We start from the raw sequence: 11027 nt of genomic DNA on the forward strand, positions 1-11027 counted from the left end.
CTCTCTTACTCTCTCCCTCTCTCTCTCTCACTCCTTCTCTCTCTGTCTCTCTCTCTCTGTCTCTCTCCTCTGTCTCAGTCTCTCTTACTCTCTCCCCCCCTCTCTCTCTCTGTCTCTCTCTCTCTCTCCTCTGTCTCTCTCAGTCTGATGTTGGCCTTTTATTAAAAATCTGATTTTGGTTTAATTGATTAATTGATTCTAATATGACAGTTTGTTCAGATTCCACACATGTATATATGAATATGTTATTATCTTAGCATTATCATTATTATTATTATTAGTAGTAGTAGTAGAAGTAGTATCCTGGGTTTCAATGGAGAGTTTTAGTGTCCCATGATGGTCTGAATGCATAAAAATGGTAAAACTTAAAGATATTGAATATCAGCACAAAATATCAGCTATCAGCAGCTTCAATCCACAAACATCAGTACTGGAACTGGCCTCCAAAAATCCATATCAGTCGAAGCTTAATGACAATTGGTAATGGATACTTGTTTTGTCTAAGTGCTGCACATCCAGACAGGCTGACTGTACATGCATAATGCCTGGAAAAGGTTTGTCAAAAACTCATTCATTATTCCTTTATTCAACTACAATATAGACTTTACGGGACAGTTGAGAACAAAAGCATATTTCATATGTCGACATTTTGGCCTGGAATTACTAAAATTTTGTAATTATTTAGTAATTATTAATTTTTTCTTTCATGTCAGATCATTTTTGTCCCTCAGGATGAAATCAGGAGGAGAAATGTCGATTGGTGTCCTTCCATTCATTTGTTTGTTTGTTAATTTATTCGTCCTTCTGTCTCACGTGATATCTGACATGCCGCTGATCGGATTAGACAAAACTTAGCGGAGTGATGCATCTCACTATTACGTTGTGGCATTTTCAATAGTGCACATTTAGAGGGGAAACTACATTGTTTGTACCTGTGTCACGCACCATAACATTTACCTGATTGGATTTTGATTAAACTTGAGGGAATGATGCATCTCACCATTGCATTTAGGCATTGGTGAGATGCATCATTTATGGGGGATTTGTTGTTGTTTTCTTTCTTGGAGGCAAGATAAGTTGAAAGTATTTTTATTGTTCTGAAAACTAAACTGCATCATTTCAGTCAATGCAATGGCACAAGATTCATTTCACTGCCTAATAAAGCTTCTTATTAGATCAAACACCTGCGTGACGAGAAGCCCGCCACCCTCAAAGTGCTGAGTAATGAATCAGATGGGCGTGGGAGCTCTTTCTCACCGACCCGGCCTCGGAGGGTGAGGCCGGATGATGTCACCCTCTCACATCAATAACAGCCTCATAATGGAAAACAATCTGCCGAGCTCCAATCTCGACGGGGCCGACTTCCTCCACCGAACGAGCCCCAGACCGCCACCCACTACACAAGGACAGGATGTAACACTTTTGCTAGCTGATTTACATCTAAATAAATACAGGCCCAGACAAAACAATGTGCGGACCCGCAAAGAGGAACCCGGCGTCTCTCCTCCTGGGCAGGTCCGATTTATATTGCTCCCGATCCGGCCAAGCTGCAGGTCCCGATAAGCTGGGAGGGACTGCTGACTTTAAGCATTGTGCAGGAGTCGCCATGCTACGGTGTTTCTGCCACGCTCACACAGTGTCCGCTAGTTCACAAGTTCAAGAAACCATAGAAGAAGAATGATAGAATAAAATGAGACTATAGGGCACAAAGAAGCACAGAGAGAGAACTCACAATAGATGGTGCACAAACCCTTTCCAGGCATTATCTATGTACAGTCAGCCTGCTGTCTGCAGTAGGGATGTGCAGCACTTAGACAAAACCAGCATCCATTACCAATTGTCATTAGGGTTCAATTGATATTGGGTTTTTTCTGATACAGAAATTTTTGGATCAAAGCTGCTGATAGCATGATGTTTCACGCTAATCTTTTTGAATTAGATTTGACAATTTTCATGAAAAAGAAAACAAAAAAACAATTACAAGGATTCAGTATTATTCTGGTGAAGGTGGAAAAGCCTCTAAAACAGCATTTAGACCATGGGACACTAAAACTGTCCATTCTAAAACTAATTATCATTTAATAATTTTGAGATACTTTTGATCCATATTGAACTAGAACTGTGATAGGTGTTTTGTTAAAATGCTTTCATTAGGCGCTATCTGTGGTCAGTGAAAACTTACAGAAGCCTATTACATCCACTACACTACATCCACTCCTTTCCCTTCCCTTTCTCCATTTTGCTCCCATATAGCCCCTCTGACAAATCCAAAACTTTAAAGCGTGAACTTTTGAAAAGTTACACTATCGACAAGCACATACACACACACACATACACACAAAGGAACAGGCCCACTTCAGGTGTGTAGGGAGGGAGAGCAGTCAGGATGTGAACATAACATGTTGGCAATGCAGACACACGATTAATTCAGATATTTTAAGATGACAGGAACCCATTGACAAAGGAATGGCACAATCCTAATTCATATTTGATCCACTCATATTTTAAACTTTTGCAAAAAAACAAATCTTGTCATTAGATTTCCTGCAATCTTGGAGAATGAGCCTGATTGCAGGAGTTGATCCAGGAGGGAAGGTTATTCCTTGATACTCTAGACATTAAAGAGGAAGCACGGCTATTATTTTTTTCATGTGAAAATGTTTTAGTAATTTATTCTCTAGTGCCGCCTCTCCCTCCTGGAGCTACAGGCTGTTTTGGGGGTGTTTCAAGCAGCAGAAAGAGCCACTGCTCTGATTGGCTGGCAGTACTTGAGGCTCCTCCCCCACCCAGCACCCCAAACATATGACTGGTCCTCCAGTAAAATCAGCTTTCTACAGTATGTAAGAACTGGACCATGTTCTGACTGGCCCGTTTCAGCGGTGCAATTTTTTCTAAATACATTTTTGGCAAAACACATTTTTTTACTGGATCATCAAAGGGTGTAAACCCCATGAAAAAAATTAGATTACCCAATTGGTTTGTTTATTTGTCCATGTGTCATGCGTGATATCTCAAATATCTCTGATTGGATTTTGACAAAACTTGGGGAAATGATGCATCTCACCACTGCAGTCCAGCATTCTCAAAATGACACTGATTGGCCCAAAGGGGGCGCTACAAATGCAGGGGATTGCATCATTCATGGTGGACAACAGGCTTACTATTGCCTTGTAACATCTGACTTTGGGCTTCTGTATGGATGCCATTGGATTATGGCTCCATCACATCCTGTGTATTGGAAAATGCTGCAAAATCTCAAAGATCGCTTCTTTCAGCAAAACAAAGTGATAACACACCTTCTGCTACATAGTGAACTTTAATGCCACGGCCCGATACTGCATCCTTTCCAGGGCCTCATTGGAGCATCACCCACAAAAACCTTATCTGCTCCTCAATTCTGGTCCTGGGGCACCCGCAACGTGTTAATCCCGTCCTTCCAAGTACATGCTGGTGCGGGGCCCTCGCAGTCACGGCCAATTACTGTGCACAGGCAGCTGATGCAAGCCAGACTTCCTCGGGCTTAGCGCAACGCCAAACTCGGAGCCTCCCGAGGTCAGCGAGCCTTCCATTCTCTTCCTGTCTGCCCTTCTTGTCCATCCTGCTCTCTCTCTCTCTCCTTCTGTCTTACTCTGTGTCTCTTTCTCGATCTCTCTCTCTTTTTCTCTCTCGTTCCATTATGACATTCATTTTATCACAGTTCAGTTGTTTTCATTAAACAGTGGATCACATATCCATCCTTTTTTTTCATCATTTGGTAGTTATTATATCTGATAATCTAAAATTACTTGATTCCTATATCTGAGGTTTCCACTAGAGTTAGACTGATATATCTAGACAGTATTGGGCTTCTATTAAAAATAAGATATGGTCTTGATATGGTGGATATGATGATTGATTACGTATTTATTGTAGAATTGATCAATACTATACTGGTTGTCTATGGGAAGCCCTTCACCTGATTTTTAACACAACATTTTGATAAAGATGATGATGATGATGGTTATTATTATTATTATTATTATTATTACAAATAGAGTTTTAGTGTCCCATGGTCTACATCCTGTTTAAGAGGTTTTGCCAAGAATAAACTCTCAAAGAAACCCTTGGGGAATTTTGTAGCACAAATATGGTGAAATTTAAACTGAATATCGGCACAAAATATCGGCTAATGCCCGTTTCAATCCAAAAATATCAGTAGCGGACCTTCAAAAGCCCATATGGGTCAAAACAAGAAACCATGTTTGATCCCAAGAACCATCTGGTCTTCTGGAAACTTTGGACTAACCCTCATTTTGGAGAAAAAACAAAACAAATCCTTCAAGTGGTCTATCCATAGCATAGTTTATCAGCCGGGGTCAAGCGGGGATTTGGGCCAGGGCCTCGGGGAATGCACTTAGCCAAGGTGGCTGCTGGACCTCTGTTAGCGGGCCCGGGGTGTGGGGCAGGACGGCCCGTATCCCGCCGTCCTCCGGTCTGGACGCTCAGTCGCCACTCGCCTCGTCCAGGAGACGCTCCCAAATCCTCCCAACGAAGAGGCCTGGATTTCAAAATAGCGCCACGTGTCGCCGGGGGCGCTCGATGACACGTCGCAGAGGCCTGGGTGAGGTGAGCGAGGAGCCGGTGGAGAATCCGCGGTGAAGACAGCGAGGCATGACTCTTATCTCCCAAGACGCCGCGGGTGTTGGACGGACGTCTCGATTCTTGCGTAGTCGGACTCGCAGATGGAAAGTCAAACTTCTTGCGGCTCTCTCTGCCATTCTAAGAAAAACTAGCACTTGCTATACTCATGATCTGCAATTTTGAGGTCTACTGATTTGATGTTCAATCATTAAGTTCTCCCAGTCCGAAGCTGTGCTGTAGATCAGTGGAGTGAACTGACTGCAGCACATCATGTTATGACCCTGAACATTTAAGGACTTTTGTTCCATAATGAGATATCCATCGTTTGAACAAAAGCGACATCTACTGTGACAAAATGAAAACAAATGATGGTACTTAAGAACTGTTTTTCCGGCAAATGTATTCTGGGTTAGGCTCCAGCCCCCGTGACCCTGAAATGGATTAAGTGGGTAGAGAGAATGAATGAATGAATGAATGAATGAAGAACACTCCTTTCAGACCAGATCCTCTCAGAAATTAATTCTTAATATCCTCTTTGCGTCAGTGGAGTGGCCTTCAGCAAGTTCTAGAACTGATTGTTTCGCTCACCATGCACACCATGTTATGACTCTAATAATAACTCCTTTGAGATTCCTCCTTGCAGTACAGATTGAGCCAGTATGATCCTGTGAACACACTACTAGCCTGATACACAACTGTTCAGAGCCAAACGGTCCAAAAGACGTCAAAACGTTTGCTGGGAAAGATCAGCTGCTAAAACACAGAGCTGCTCACAATATAACAGTATGTGACACAATGGCAGCAGGTGTGCGGCACACGGCTGAACCGGGAGAAAAATGGCCGCCGTGGTCGACTTCAAAAGCGCCTCTCCTCTGTTTTCCAGGTAGGGCCTAAATTAAGGGAATCTGATCTGTGCGGAACTTGTGTCTCGTGAGTAGAAACCCCCTCACCGCTCCCTCCTCCTCCTCCTCCTCCTCCTCCTCCTCCTCCTCCGGTGGACCCAACTCTCAAGGCCTTTGTAATGAAAAACCTCCACCGTCGGTCCCTTATATTTTTAGGCAGGGCTATTATTGTTCTGCTCCCTTGTCGCTATAGCGTGCCCCAGGATGTGTTCCCCCGAACAAGGTCAGAATTCCTGTTTTGTCATCATTATTCTACTAGAGAATAGGCCGCCCTACCCACAATGCTCTTGGTTTTGCAAGGGTTCCCGGTAGTTGTTTGTCTTCCACGGATACAAAAAGGCCTAAAATGGCATTCGGCCGAAGCGAAGTGACGCTATTGTGGCAGAGGGTAGGTGGTTTCAGTCTGACCGGAGGTTCGATTGAAATCATTTGCTATAGATGGACCAGGCTTCCAATGGGCAGAAAAGAATGGGGCTGCAGGGAAATGTATTAGCGTCCTTCAAGTTACTTTGATGTTATAGAAAATCCTCATTCATTTTCCCGCTGACAAATACAAAATAAATTGTCATAAATAATGAAGCACATTAGGAACAGTCATTTTCAATCGATAATGTTGAACAACTTCATTCTAATAAAACACTGTAAAAAGAGAATTTTCTATTATAGCAGGCTGCAATTAGCAAAAACAAATTGTTTTTATATGAAAATTGAGCCCTATGAAGTTTAATTGAGTGTATTCTTTACAATAATTTCATACTGAATTCCCTAAAGAGTCGTCCATAAGCTTTGAACGCAACGCGACTTCCCCTCCCCACAGATGCCTCTTCACTGGCCAGACGAGTTGAAAGGAAATGCTTCAAATTAATTATTCCTCTGTATTTCTCTGCTAATGAGATGCCTGAAAAAAAAAAAAAAAAAAGTTGAAAAACCTCTGGATTAGCGGCTCCTGAGGCTGGTGGAACTATTGAAGCTTGACGTCTCTGTCTCAATTTACTATGGGACAGCTGCCTCAGCTCCGCTCTGCCCCTGCTGAGAGGGAGCCTATTTTAACAAGCCAGACCTATTGTCTTTTCCCAGGAATGGCCAGAGAATGTGGCAACTCCTTGGGTCACATAGTCTTTACTTGTGTGTGTGTGTGTGTGTGTGTGTGTGAGAGAGAGAGAGAGAGAGAGAGAGAGAGATGGGGGTGAGGGGTGAGGGGTGGGACGTGGTTGCATCCCTGTCATTTGCATCGCTATGGGAACACATGCCACCAGCACTAATTACCTGCCTGGAAGGACCAATTAAGACGCCCTCTAATGTCCCCGTAATGTGATAACCTCAGCTCTGAGCGGCCTTACTGTAGCATGGGATGGGCGTGGATGGGGGGGTTGGGGGTTGGGTGATTTGGGGGAGGTTTGGAAAACATGACAGTAAGTGCATGACAGTGACATGAACAGTGACATCTGAAGCCAACTGTGCAAGCGACACGTCTCTGCCGAGGAACAGCCCAGGCCCTACGTCTCTGATGCAGGATGCCATTACAACCTATGAAGCTCCTGTTCAGCCAGTATGTGTTGTAAACTGCAGAGCATAGAAACATGTTAGCTATTCTTACACATGAATGTGATTCCCAGGACAAATAGTATGATGGCAATCCTCACTGTGTGTAGTTGGTAGCATGTTTTTTTTTTGGTATTTTATTCCCTGTCTTTCCCCTGGCATTCAGTGAGCAGTACAAAAGAACTCCCTGAAGATGTGTGTGATTTTGCCTTTAATTCTGTCCATACGTGTGTATTCATATGCATATACATGGGTGGAAGTAATGAATTACATAAACTTTTGTTACTGTAACTGAGTAACTTTTTTGCACTTCCTGAGTATTTTTAAAGCCTAATTTTACTTTTACTAAAGTGTGTTTTGACTGAATGCTTGGCTACATTTTAGAGAGTTATTGTAGAGGCAAAACCTGCAAACCTCAAACCTACACAAGCATGTAGAGGGAATGCCAAGTTAGCTAACTGTAATATAAAATGCTCACATTTATCCATGATAGTAGCTTAGTTTCCACCCATTCAGCTACAGTAAAATTGGTTTGGTTTACCTGGTTGTTTCTAGTTTGCTAGCTGTGCTAGCTACTTGGCTAGCTATTAGCAACACAAATATCAATGTAGTAACATTGCTGAAAAATTGGAATGGACATTTAAACATTTTTTTTATTTTTTTTTAAAGCAAATAGTCTATAACAACATGTACAATATCACATAGGCTACTGTTGTCCTTTTTATATTGCAAGAGAAAGCTTATGTATAGCAGTTTTCTTTAAAAACAAACAAAAAAACAGTAACTTTTCTTGTAAGTATATTTAAAATGAACTACTTTTGAATTTTACTCAGGATATTTTTACACCAGTAATTTTACTTTGAAGTAAAATTTCAGTCAAGTACTTCTACATGATATTTTGGTAGGCTACTCTTTCCACCCCTGTGTACATGTACGTGTACGTGCTTCTACTTGCATGCAAAGTGTACAGGAGCTTCCCTTACACTCGTTTTCTCATGCCACACACCTCTTAAGAGGAAATATTATATATTGTGGGTGTAATGCCTGAAGAATGAATCCATTGTGCTGCGGCTACAATACAGGCCCTTCCTCTGGACCTGCTCTACAGAGACCAGCGCTTTATTTAAACAGTGCTGCCTTTATCTTTCTCTCACTGTATGAGTGAAGCTGTCACAGCTGGACCCCAGCAGTACTGTTAGATACTTATGATAAGAGGTGGCTGGGTGGTTCTGTGCACAAACATGGCCACCGAGGCACACAGGGAGGCCAAAGGAAGGCAAGGACAATGGAGGCCTATTACTGACGACTGGAGGCGCTGGCAGTCAATTGGACAATTACAGCGATGGTTGTTGGTTTGCTGGAAATTAGCTCTCTACTGCACTCTAACCTTCACCTCTACAGCGACTGGAAATAAAGCTGAATGTACACAAAACATAGGTGTAGGAGGAGACATTTAGATCAGTGCATGTTTCATTCCTTGGCCAGGCTTTTGGTCTAGTCACTCGTCATCAGGGCTTACAACCAACACATTGCATTGAACCCACATACATACACACACACATACATTGTGTGCCACTGGGTCAGATTGGCGGGAAATCTGCTGGATCGTTTTATGGCACAAAACAGGAGGGTGGCGCTGTTCTTCCAGCAGCTGTGTGTTATGTGGACAAATAAACTTCACCTGTGTGGCATGAGGGTGAGAAGATAACAACAGAATTTTCGTTTTTGGGTGAACTAATCCTTTAACACACATGACATACAGTTTTACAACTATCACAGTGGATCATCAGGGCCTGGAATTCAATGCTCATGTAGTTAATCCTATTCCTTGGATTAGGATATAGGAAATAACCCTTCATACTGAACAAAAGGGCACACTCTTCATTGTATTTTCTCTTTTTTCTTTGATAAAGTGAATGAAACCTCAATGCAATTCTCCATCTTCCCGGAACAATGGCGCCACCTAAACGCTTCCTCCTCCCTGCTGTCAGCGGGGGACACTGATATGGTTAGCGGGGTGAAATACTGCTCCTGGATCTGTGGATAAACAGATTTGAGCCAGGTTGCCAGAGGCCAAATGTTCCACTTTACACTATTAGACACCTGTATGGTGACAATGTGTTGTCACCTGATTTCACCATAATCAGGATTAACTGTTACTTATGTCGCTCAGAGAGGAAAACAGAGATTCATTGCACTTTTGATATGTGATGATGCACTTTATGTCGACTAGAGACGGTCTTGACATGGTTATTAGGCCTTACGTGATTAAATAAAATGCTAAATGTAAGATTCACCAATGTATACTGAACCATTATATTGAATATACTAGAATGTCTTTTATTGCTTAATGATTTGTGTCTTTTTTGTAGCTGTCAAAGGTTCCACTGCATGGACCCACCCTTCCTATCCAAACAAGATTCCAGGGTAGCAGATTCATTTGCGTCAGACACTGAAAATATAATTGCCCACATAATTGTTTAATTTCATGCAATAATAACAGGGTTGAGATCGTGGCTGCCATGCGGGTTCTGTGTAACAAAAAAAATAAAGCTTTTGTAGATGATTTTTCGTGGAACACAGCTGTGCAACAAAGATGAAATGGGCAGAGCGATTTGGGGAATTTCCCTTCAAGAGATTTAATTAAAGTCAAATCTGTTAAATTGGTAGAATGCTAGTCTGACATCTCATACAATTATTTGTGTTGAGAGACAACACTGGAATTACTGTAATATGAAATGCAGGTGATTACCACTATTACTAGCGGAGATGATTTTATGTGTCTGTGTGTTGTGTTTTGAATAGGAACACGATTTAGTCATAGAATTTTATTTGCTGTATATGTGTATAATTGGGTGGGTGCTTTTCCTGTCTATTCAATACAAAAAAATCCTATGCAGTATCTAAAAAGCAAGCTAAGAAGACTGAAGAATCCAAAACCAATGGAATTATTCTTTCATTTTTCCTTTATTTAATCAGGCAAGGCAGTCTCAATGGGATCGAGATCTCTTTTTCACGAGAGACCTGAGAACAAAACACATTCATACATATCACAAAGAAATACACAGCACAATTCAGCTGCATGTGCCAGCAGTCACTCAGCAGCATACAAGGACATGCATTGTGGAAAACAATAGAGAATATGAGCTTTAAAATTATTGAAGGGGACAAGAAATTGGAATCTCAGAATGCTTTGCGGGTCTGTAATGGCCTCCCAATGAGCGAATCTCAATTTCACAAGTGTAACTGATGAGAAATCCCTTGATGAATCGATTGAAATGAAATGGAGTTGACCCCCGGCACTGAGGTCAGGAGAGCCAAACTTCCCCTCTGCTTGGAGACCCTCTGTGTCCTCTGCGCGGTTTGACAGGAGCCGTTGTTCCTGGGGGAGGGACGGAGGAACTCGTCCTCCCCGACGGCTCACTCGAGGGTGACGGTTTGGAAAGTCCATTTTGACCTTTGACCCGGGGGGGGATTCCGGGAGCGGACGGTCCTCGGCGCTGTTCCCACCCAACCCACCCCCCTCCCCCCCTTCCGCCCGTCTCTGGCTGTTTGACCTTTCGGACGACCCCGGGACACTGTCCACGTCAGTCACGTCTCGGCCAGAGCAAATGGGCAGGGAGGACGGCGTCAAGGCCACGCAAATGTTCATCTGGTCCCCCTCTTTTTTTTTTTTGCAGCTAAGTAATAGTAATAGTAATAGTTTGTTCAGTGAAAGAAACACATATGTTGATTTGATTTCCTTATTTGATTCAGTAATACAGCTGCCTTCTAGTCACAAATCGCTGTTGTCATGTGAAAACCTAATTCAAATTTTTGGTGATTTTCATATTTGAACTTCAGTTATGGTCCTCTATGGATTGAGAAAATAAAAAAAAAACCTTGAAAACCTTTCAAAACCCCATCGAAGAAACTCAAAAATGCTTCGTGTTCAACCTAAAACCAAGGCTGTTTTTCTTGAGT

The sequence above is a fragment of the Centroberyx gerrardi genome, chromosome 18 (assembly GCF_048128805.1).
Source record: "Centroberyx gerrardi isolate f3 chromosome 18, fCenGer3.hap1.cur.20231027, whole genome shotgun sequence".
In the NCBI taxonomy this organism is placed as follows: Eukaryota; Metazoa; Chordata; class Actinopteri; order Beryciformes; family Berycidae; genus Centroberyx; species Centroberyx gerrardi.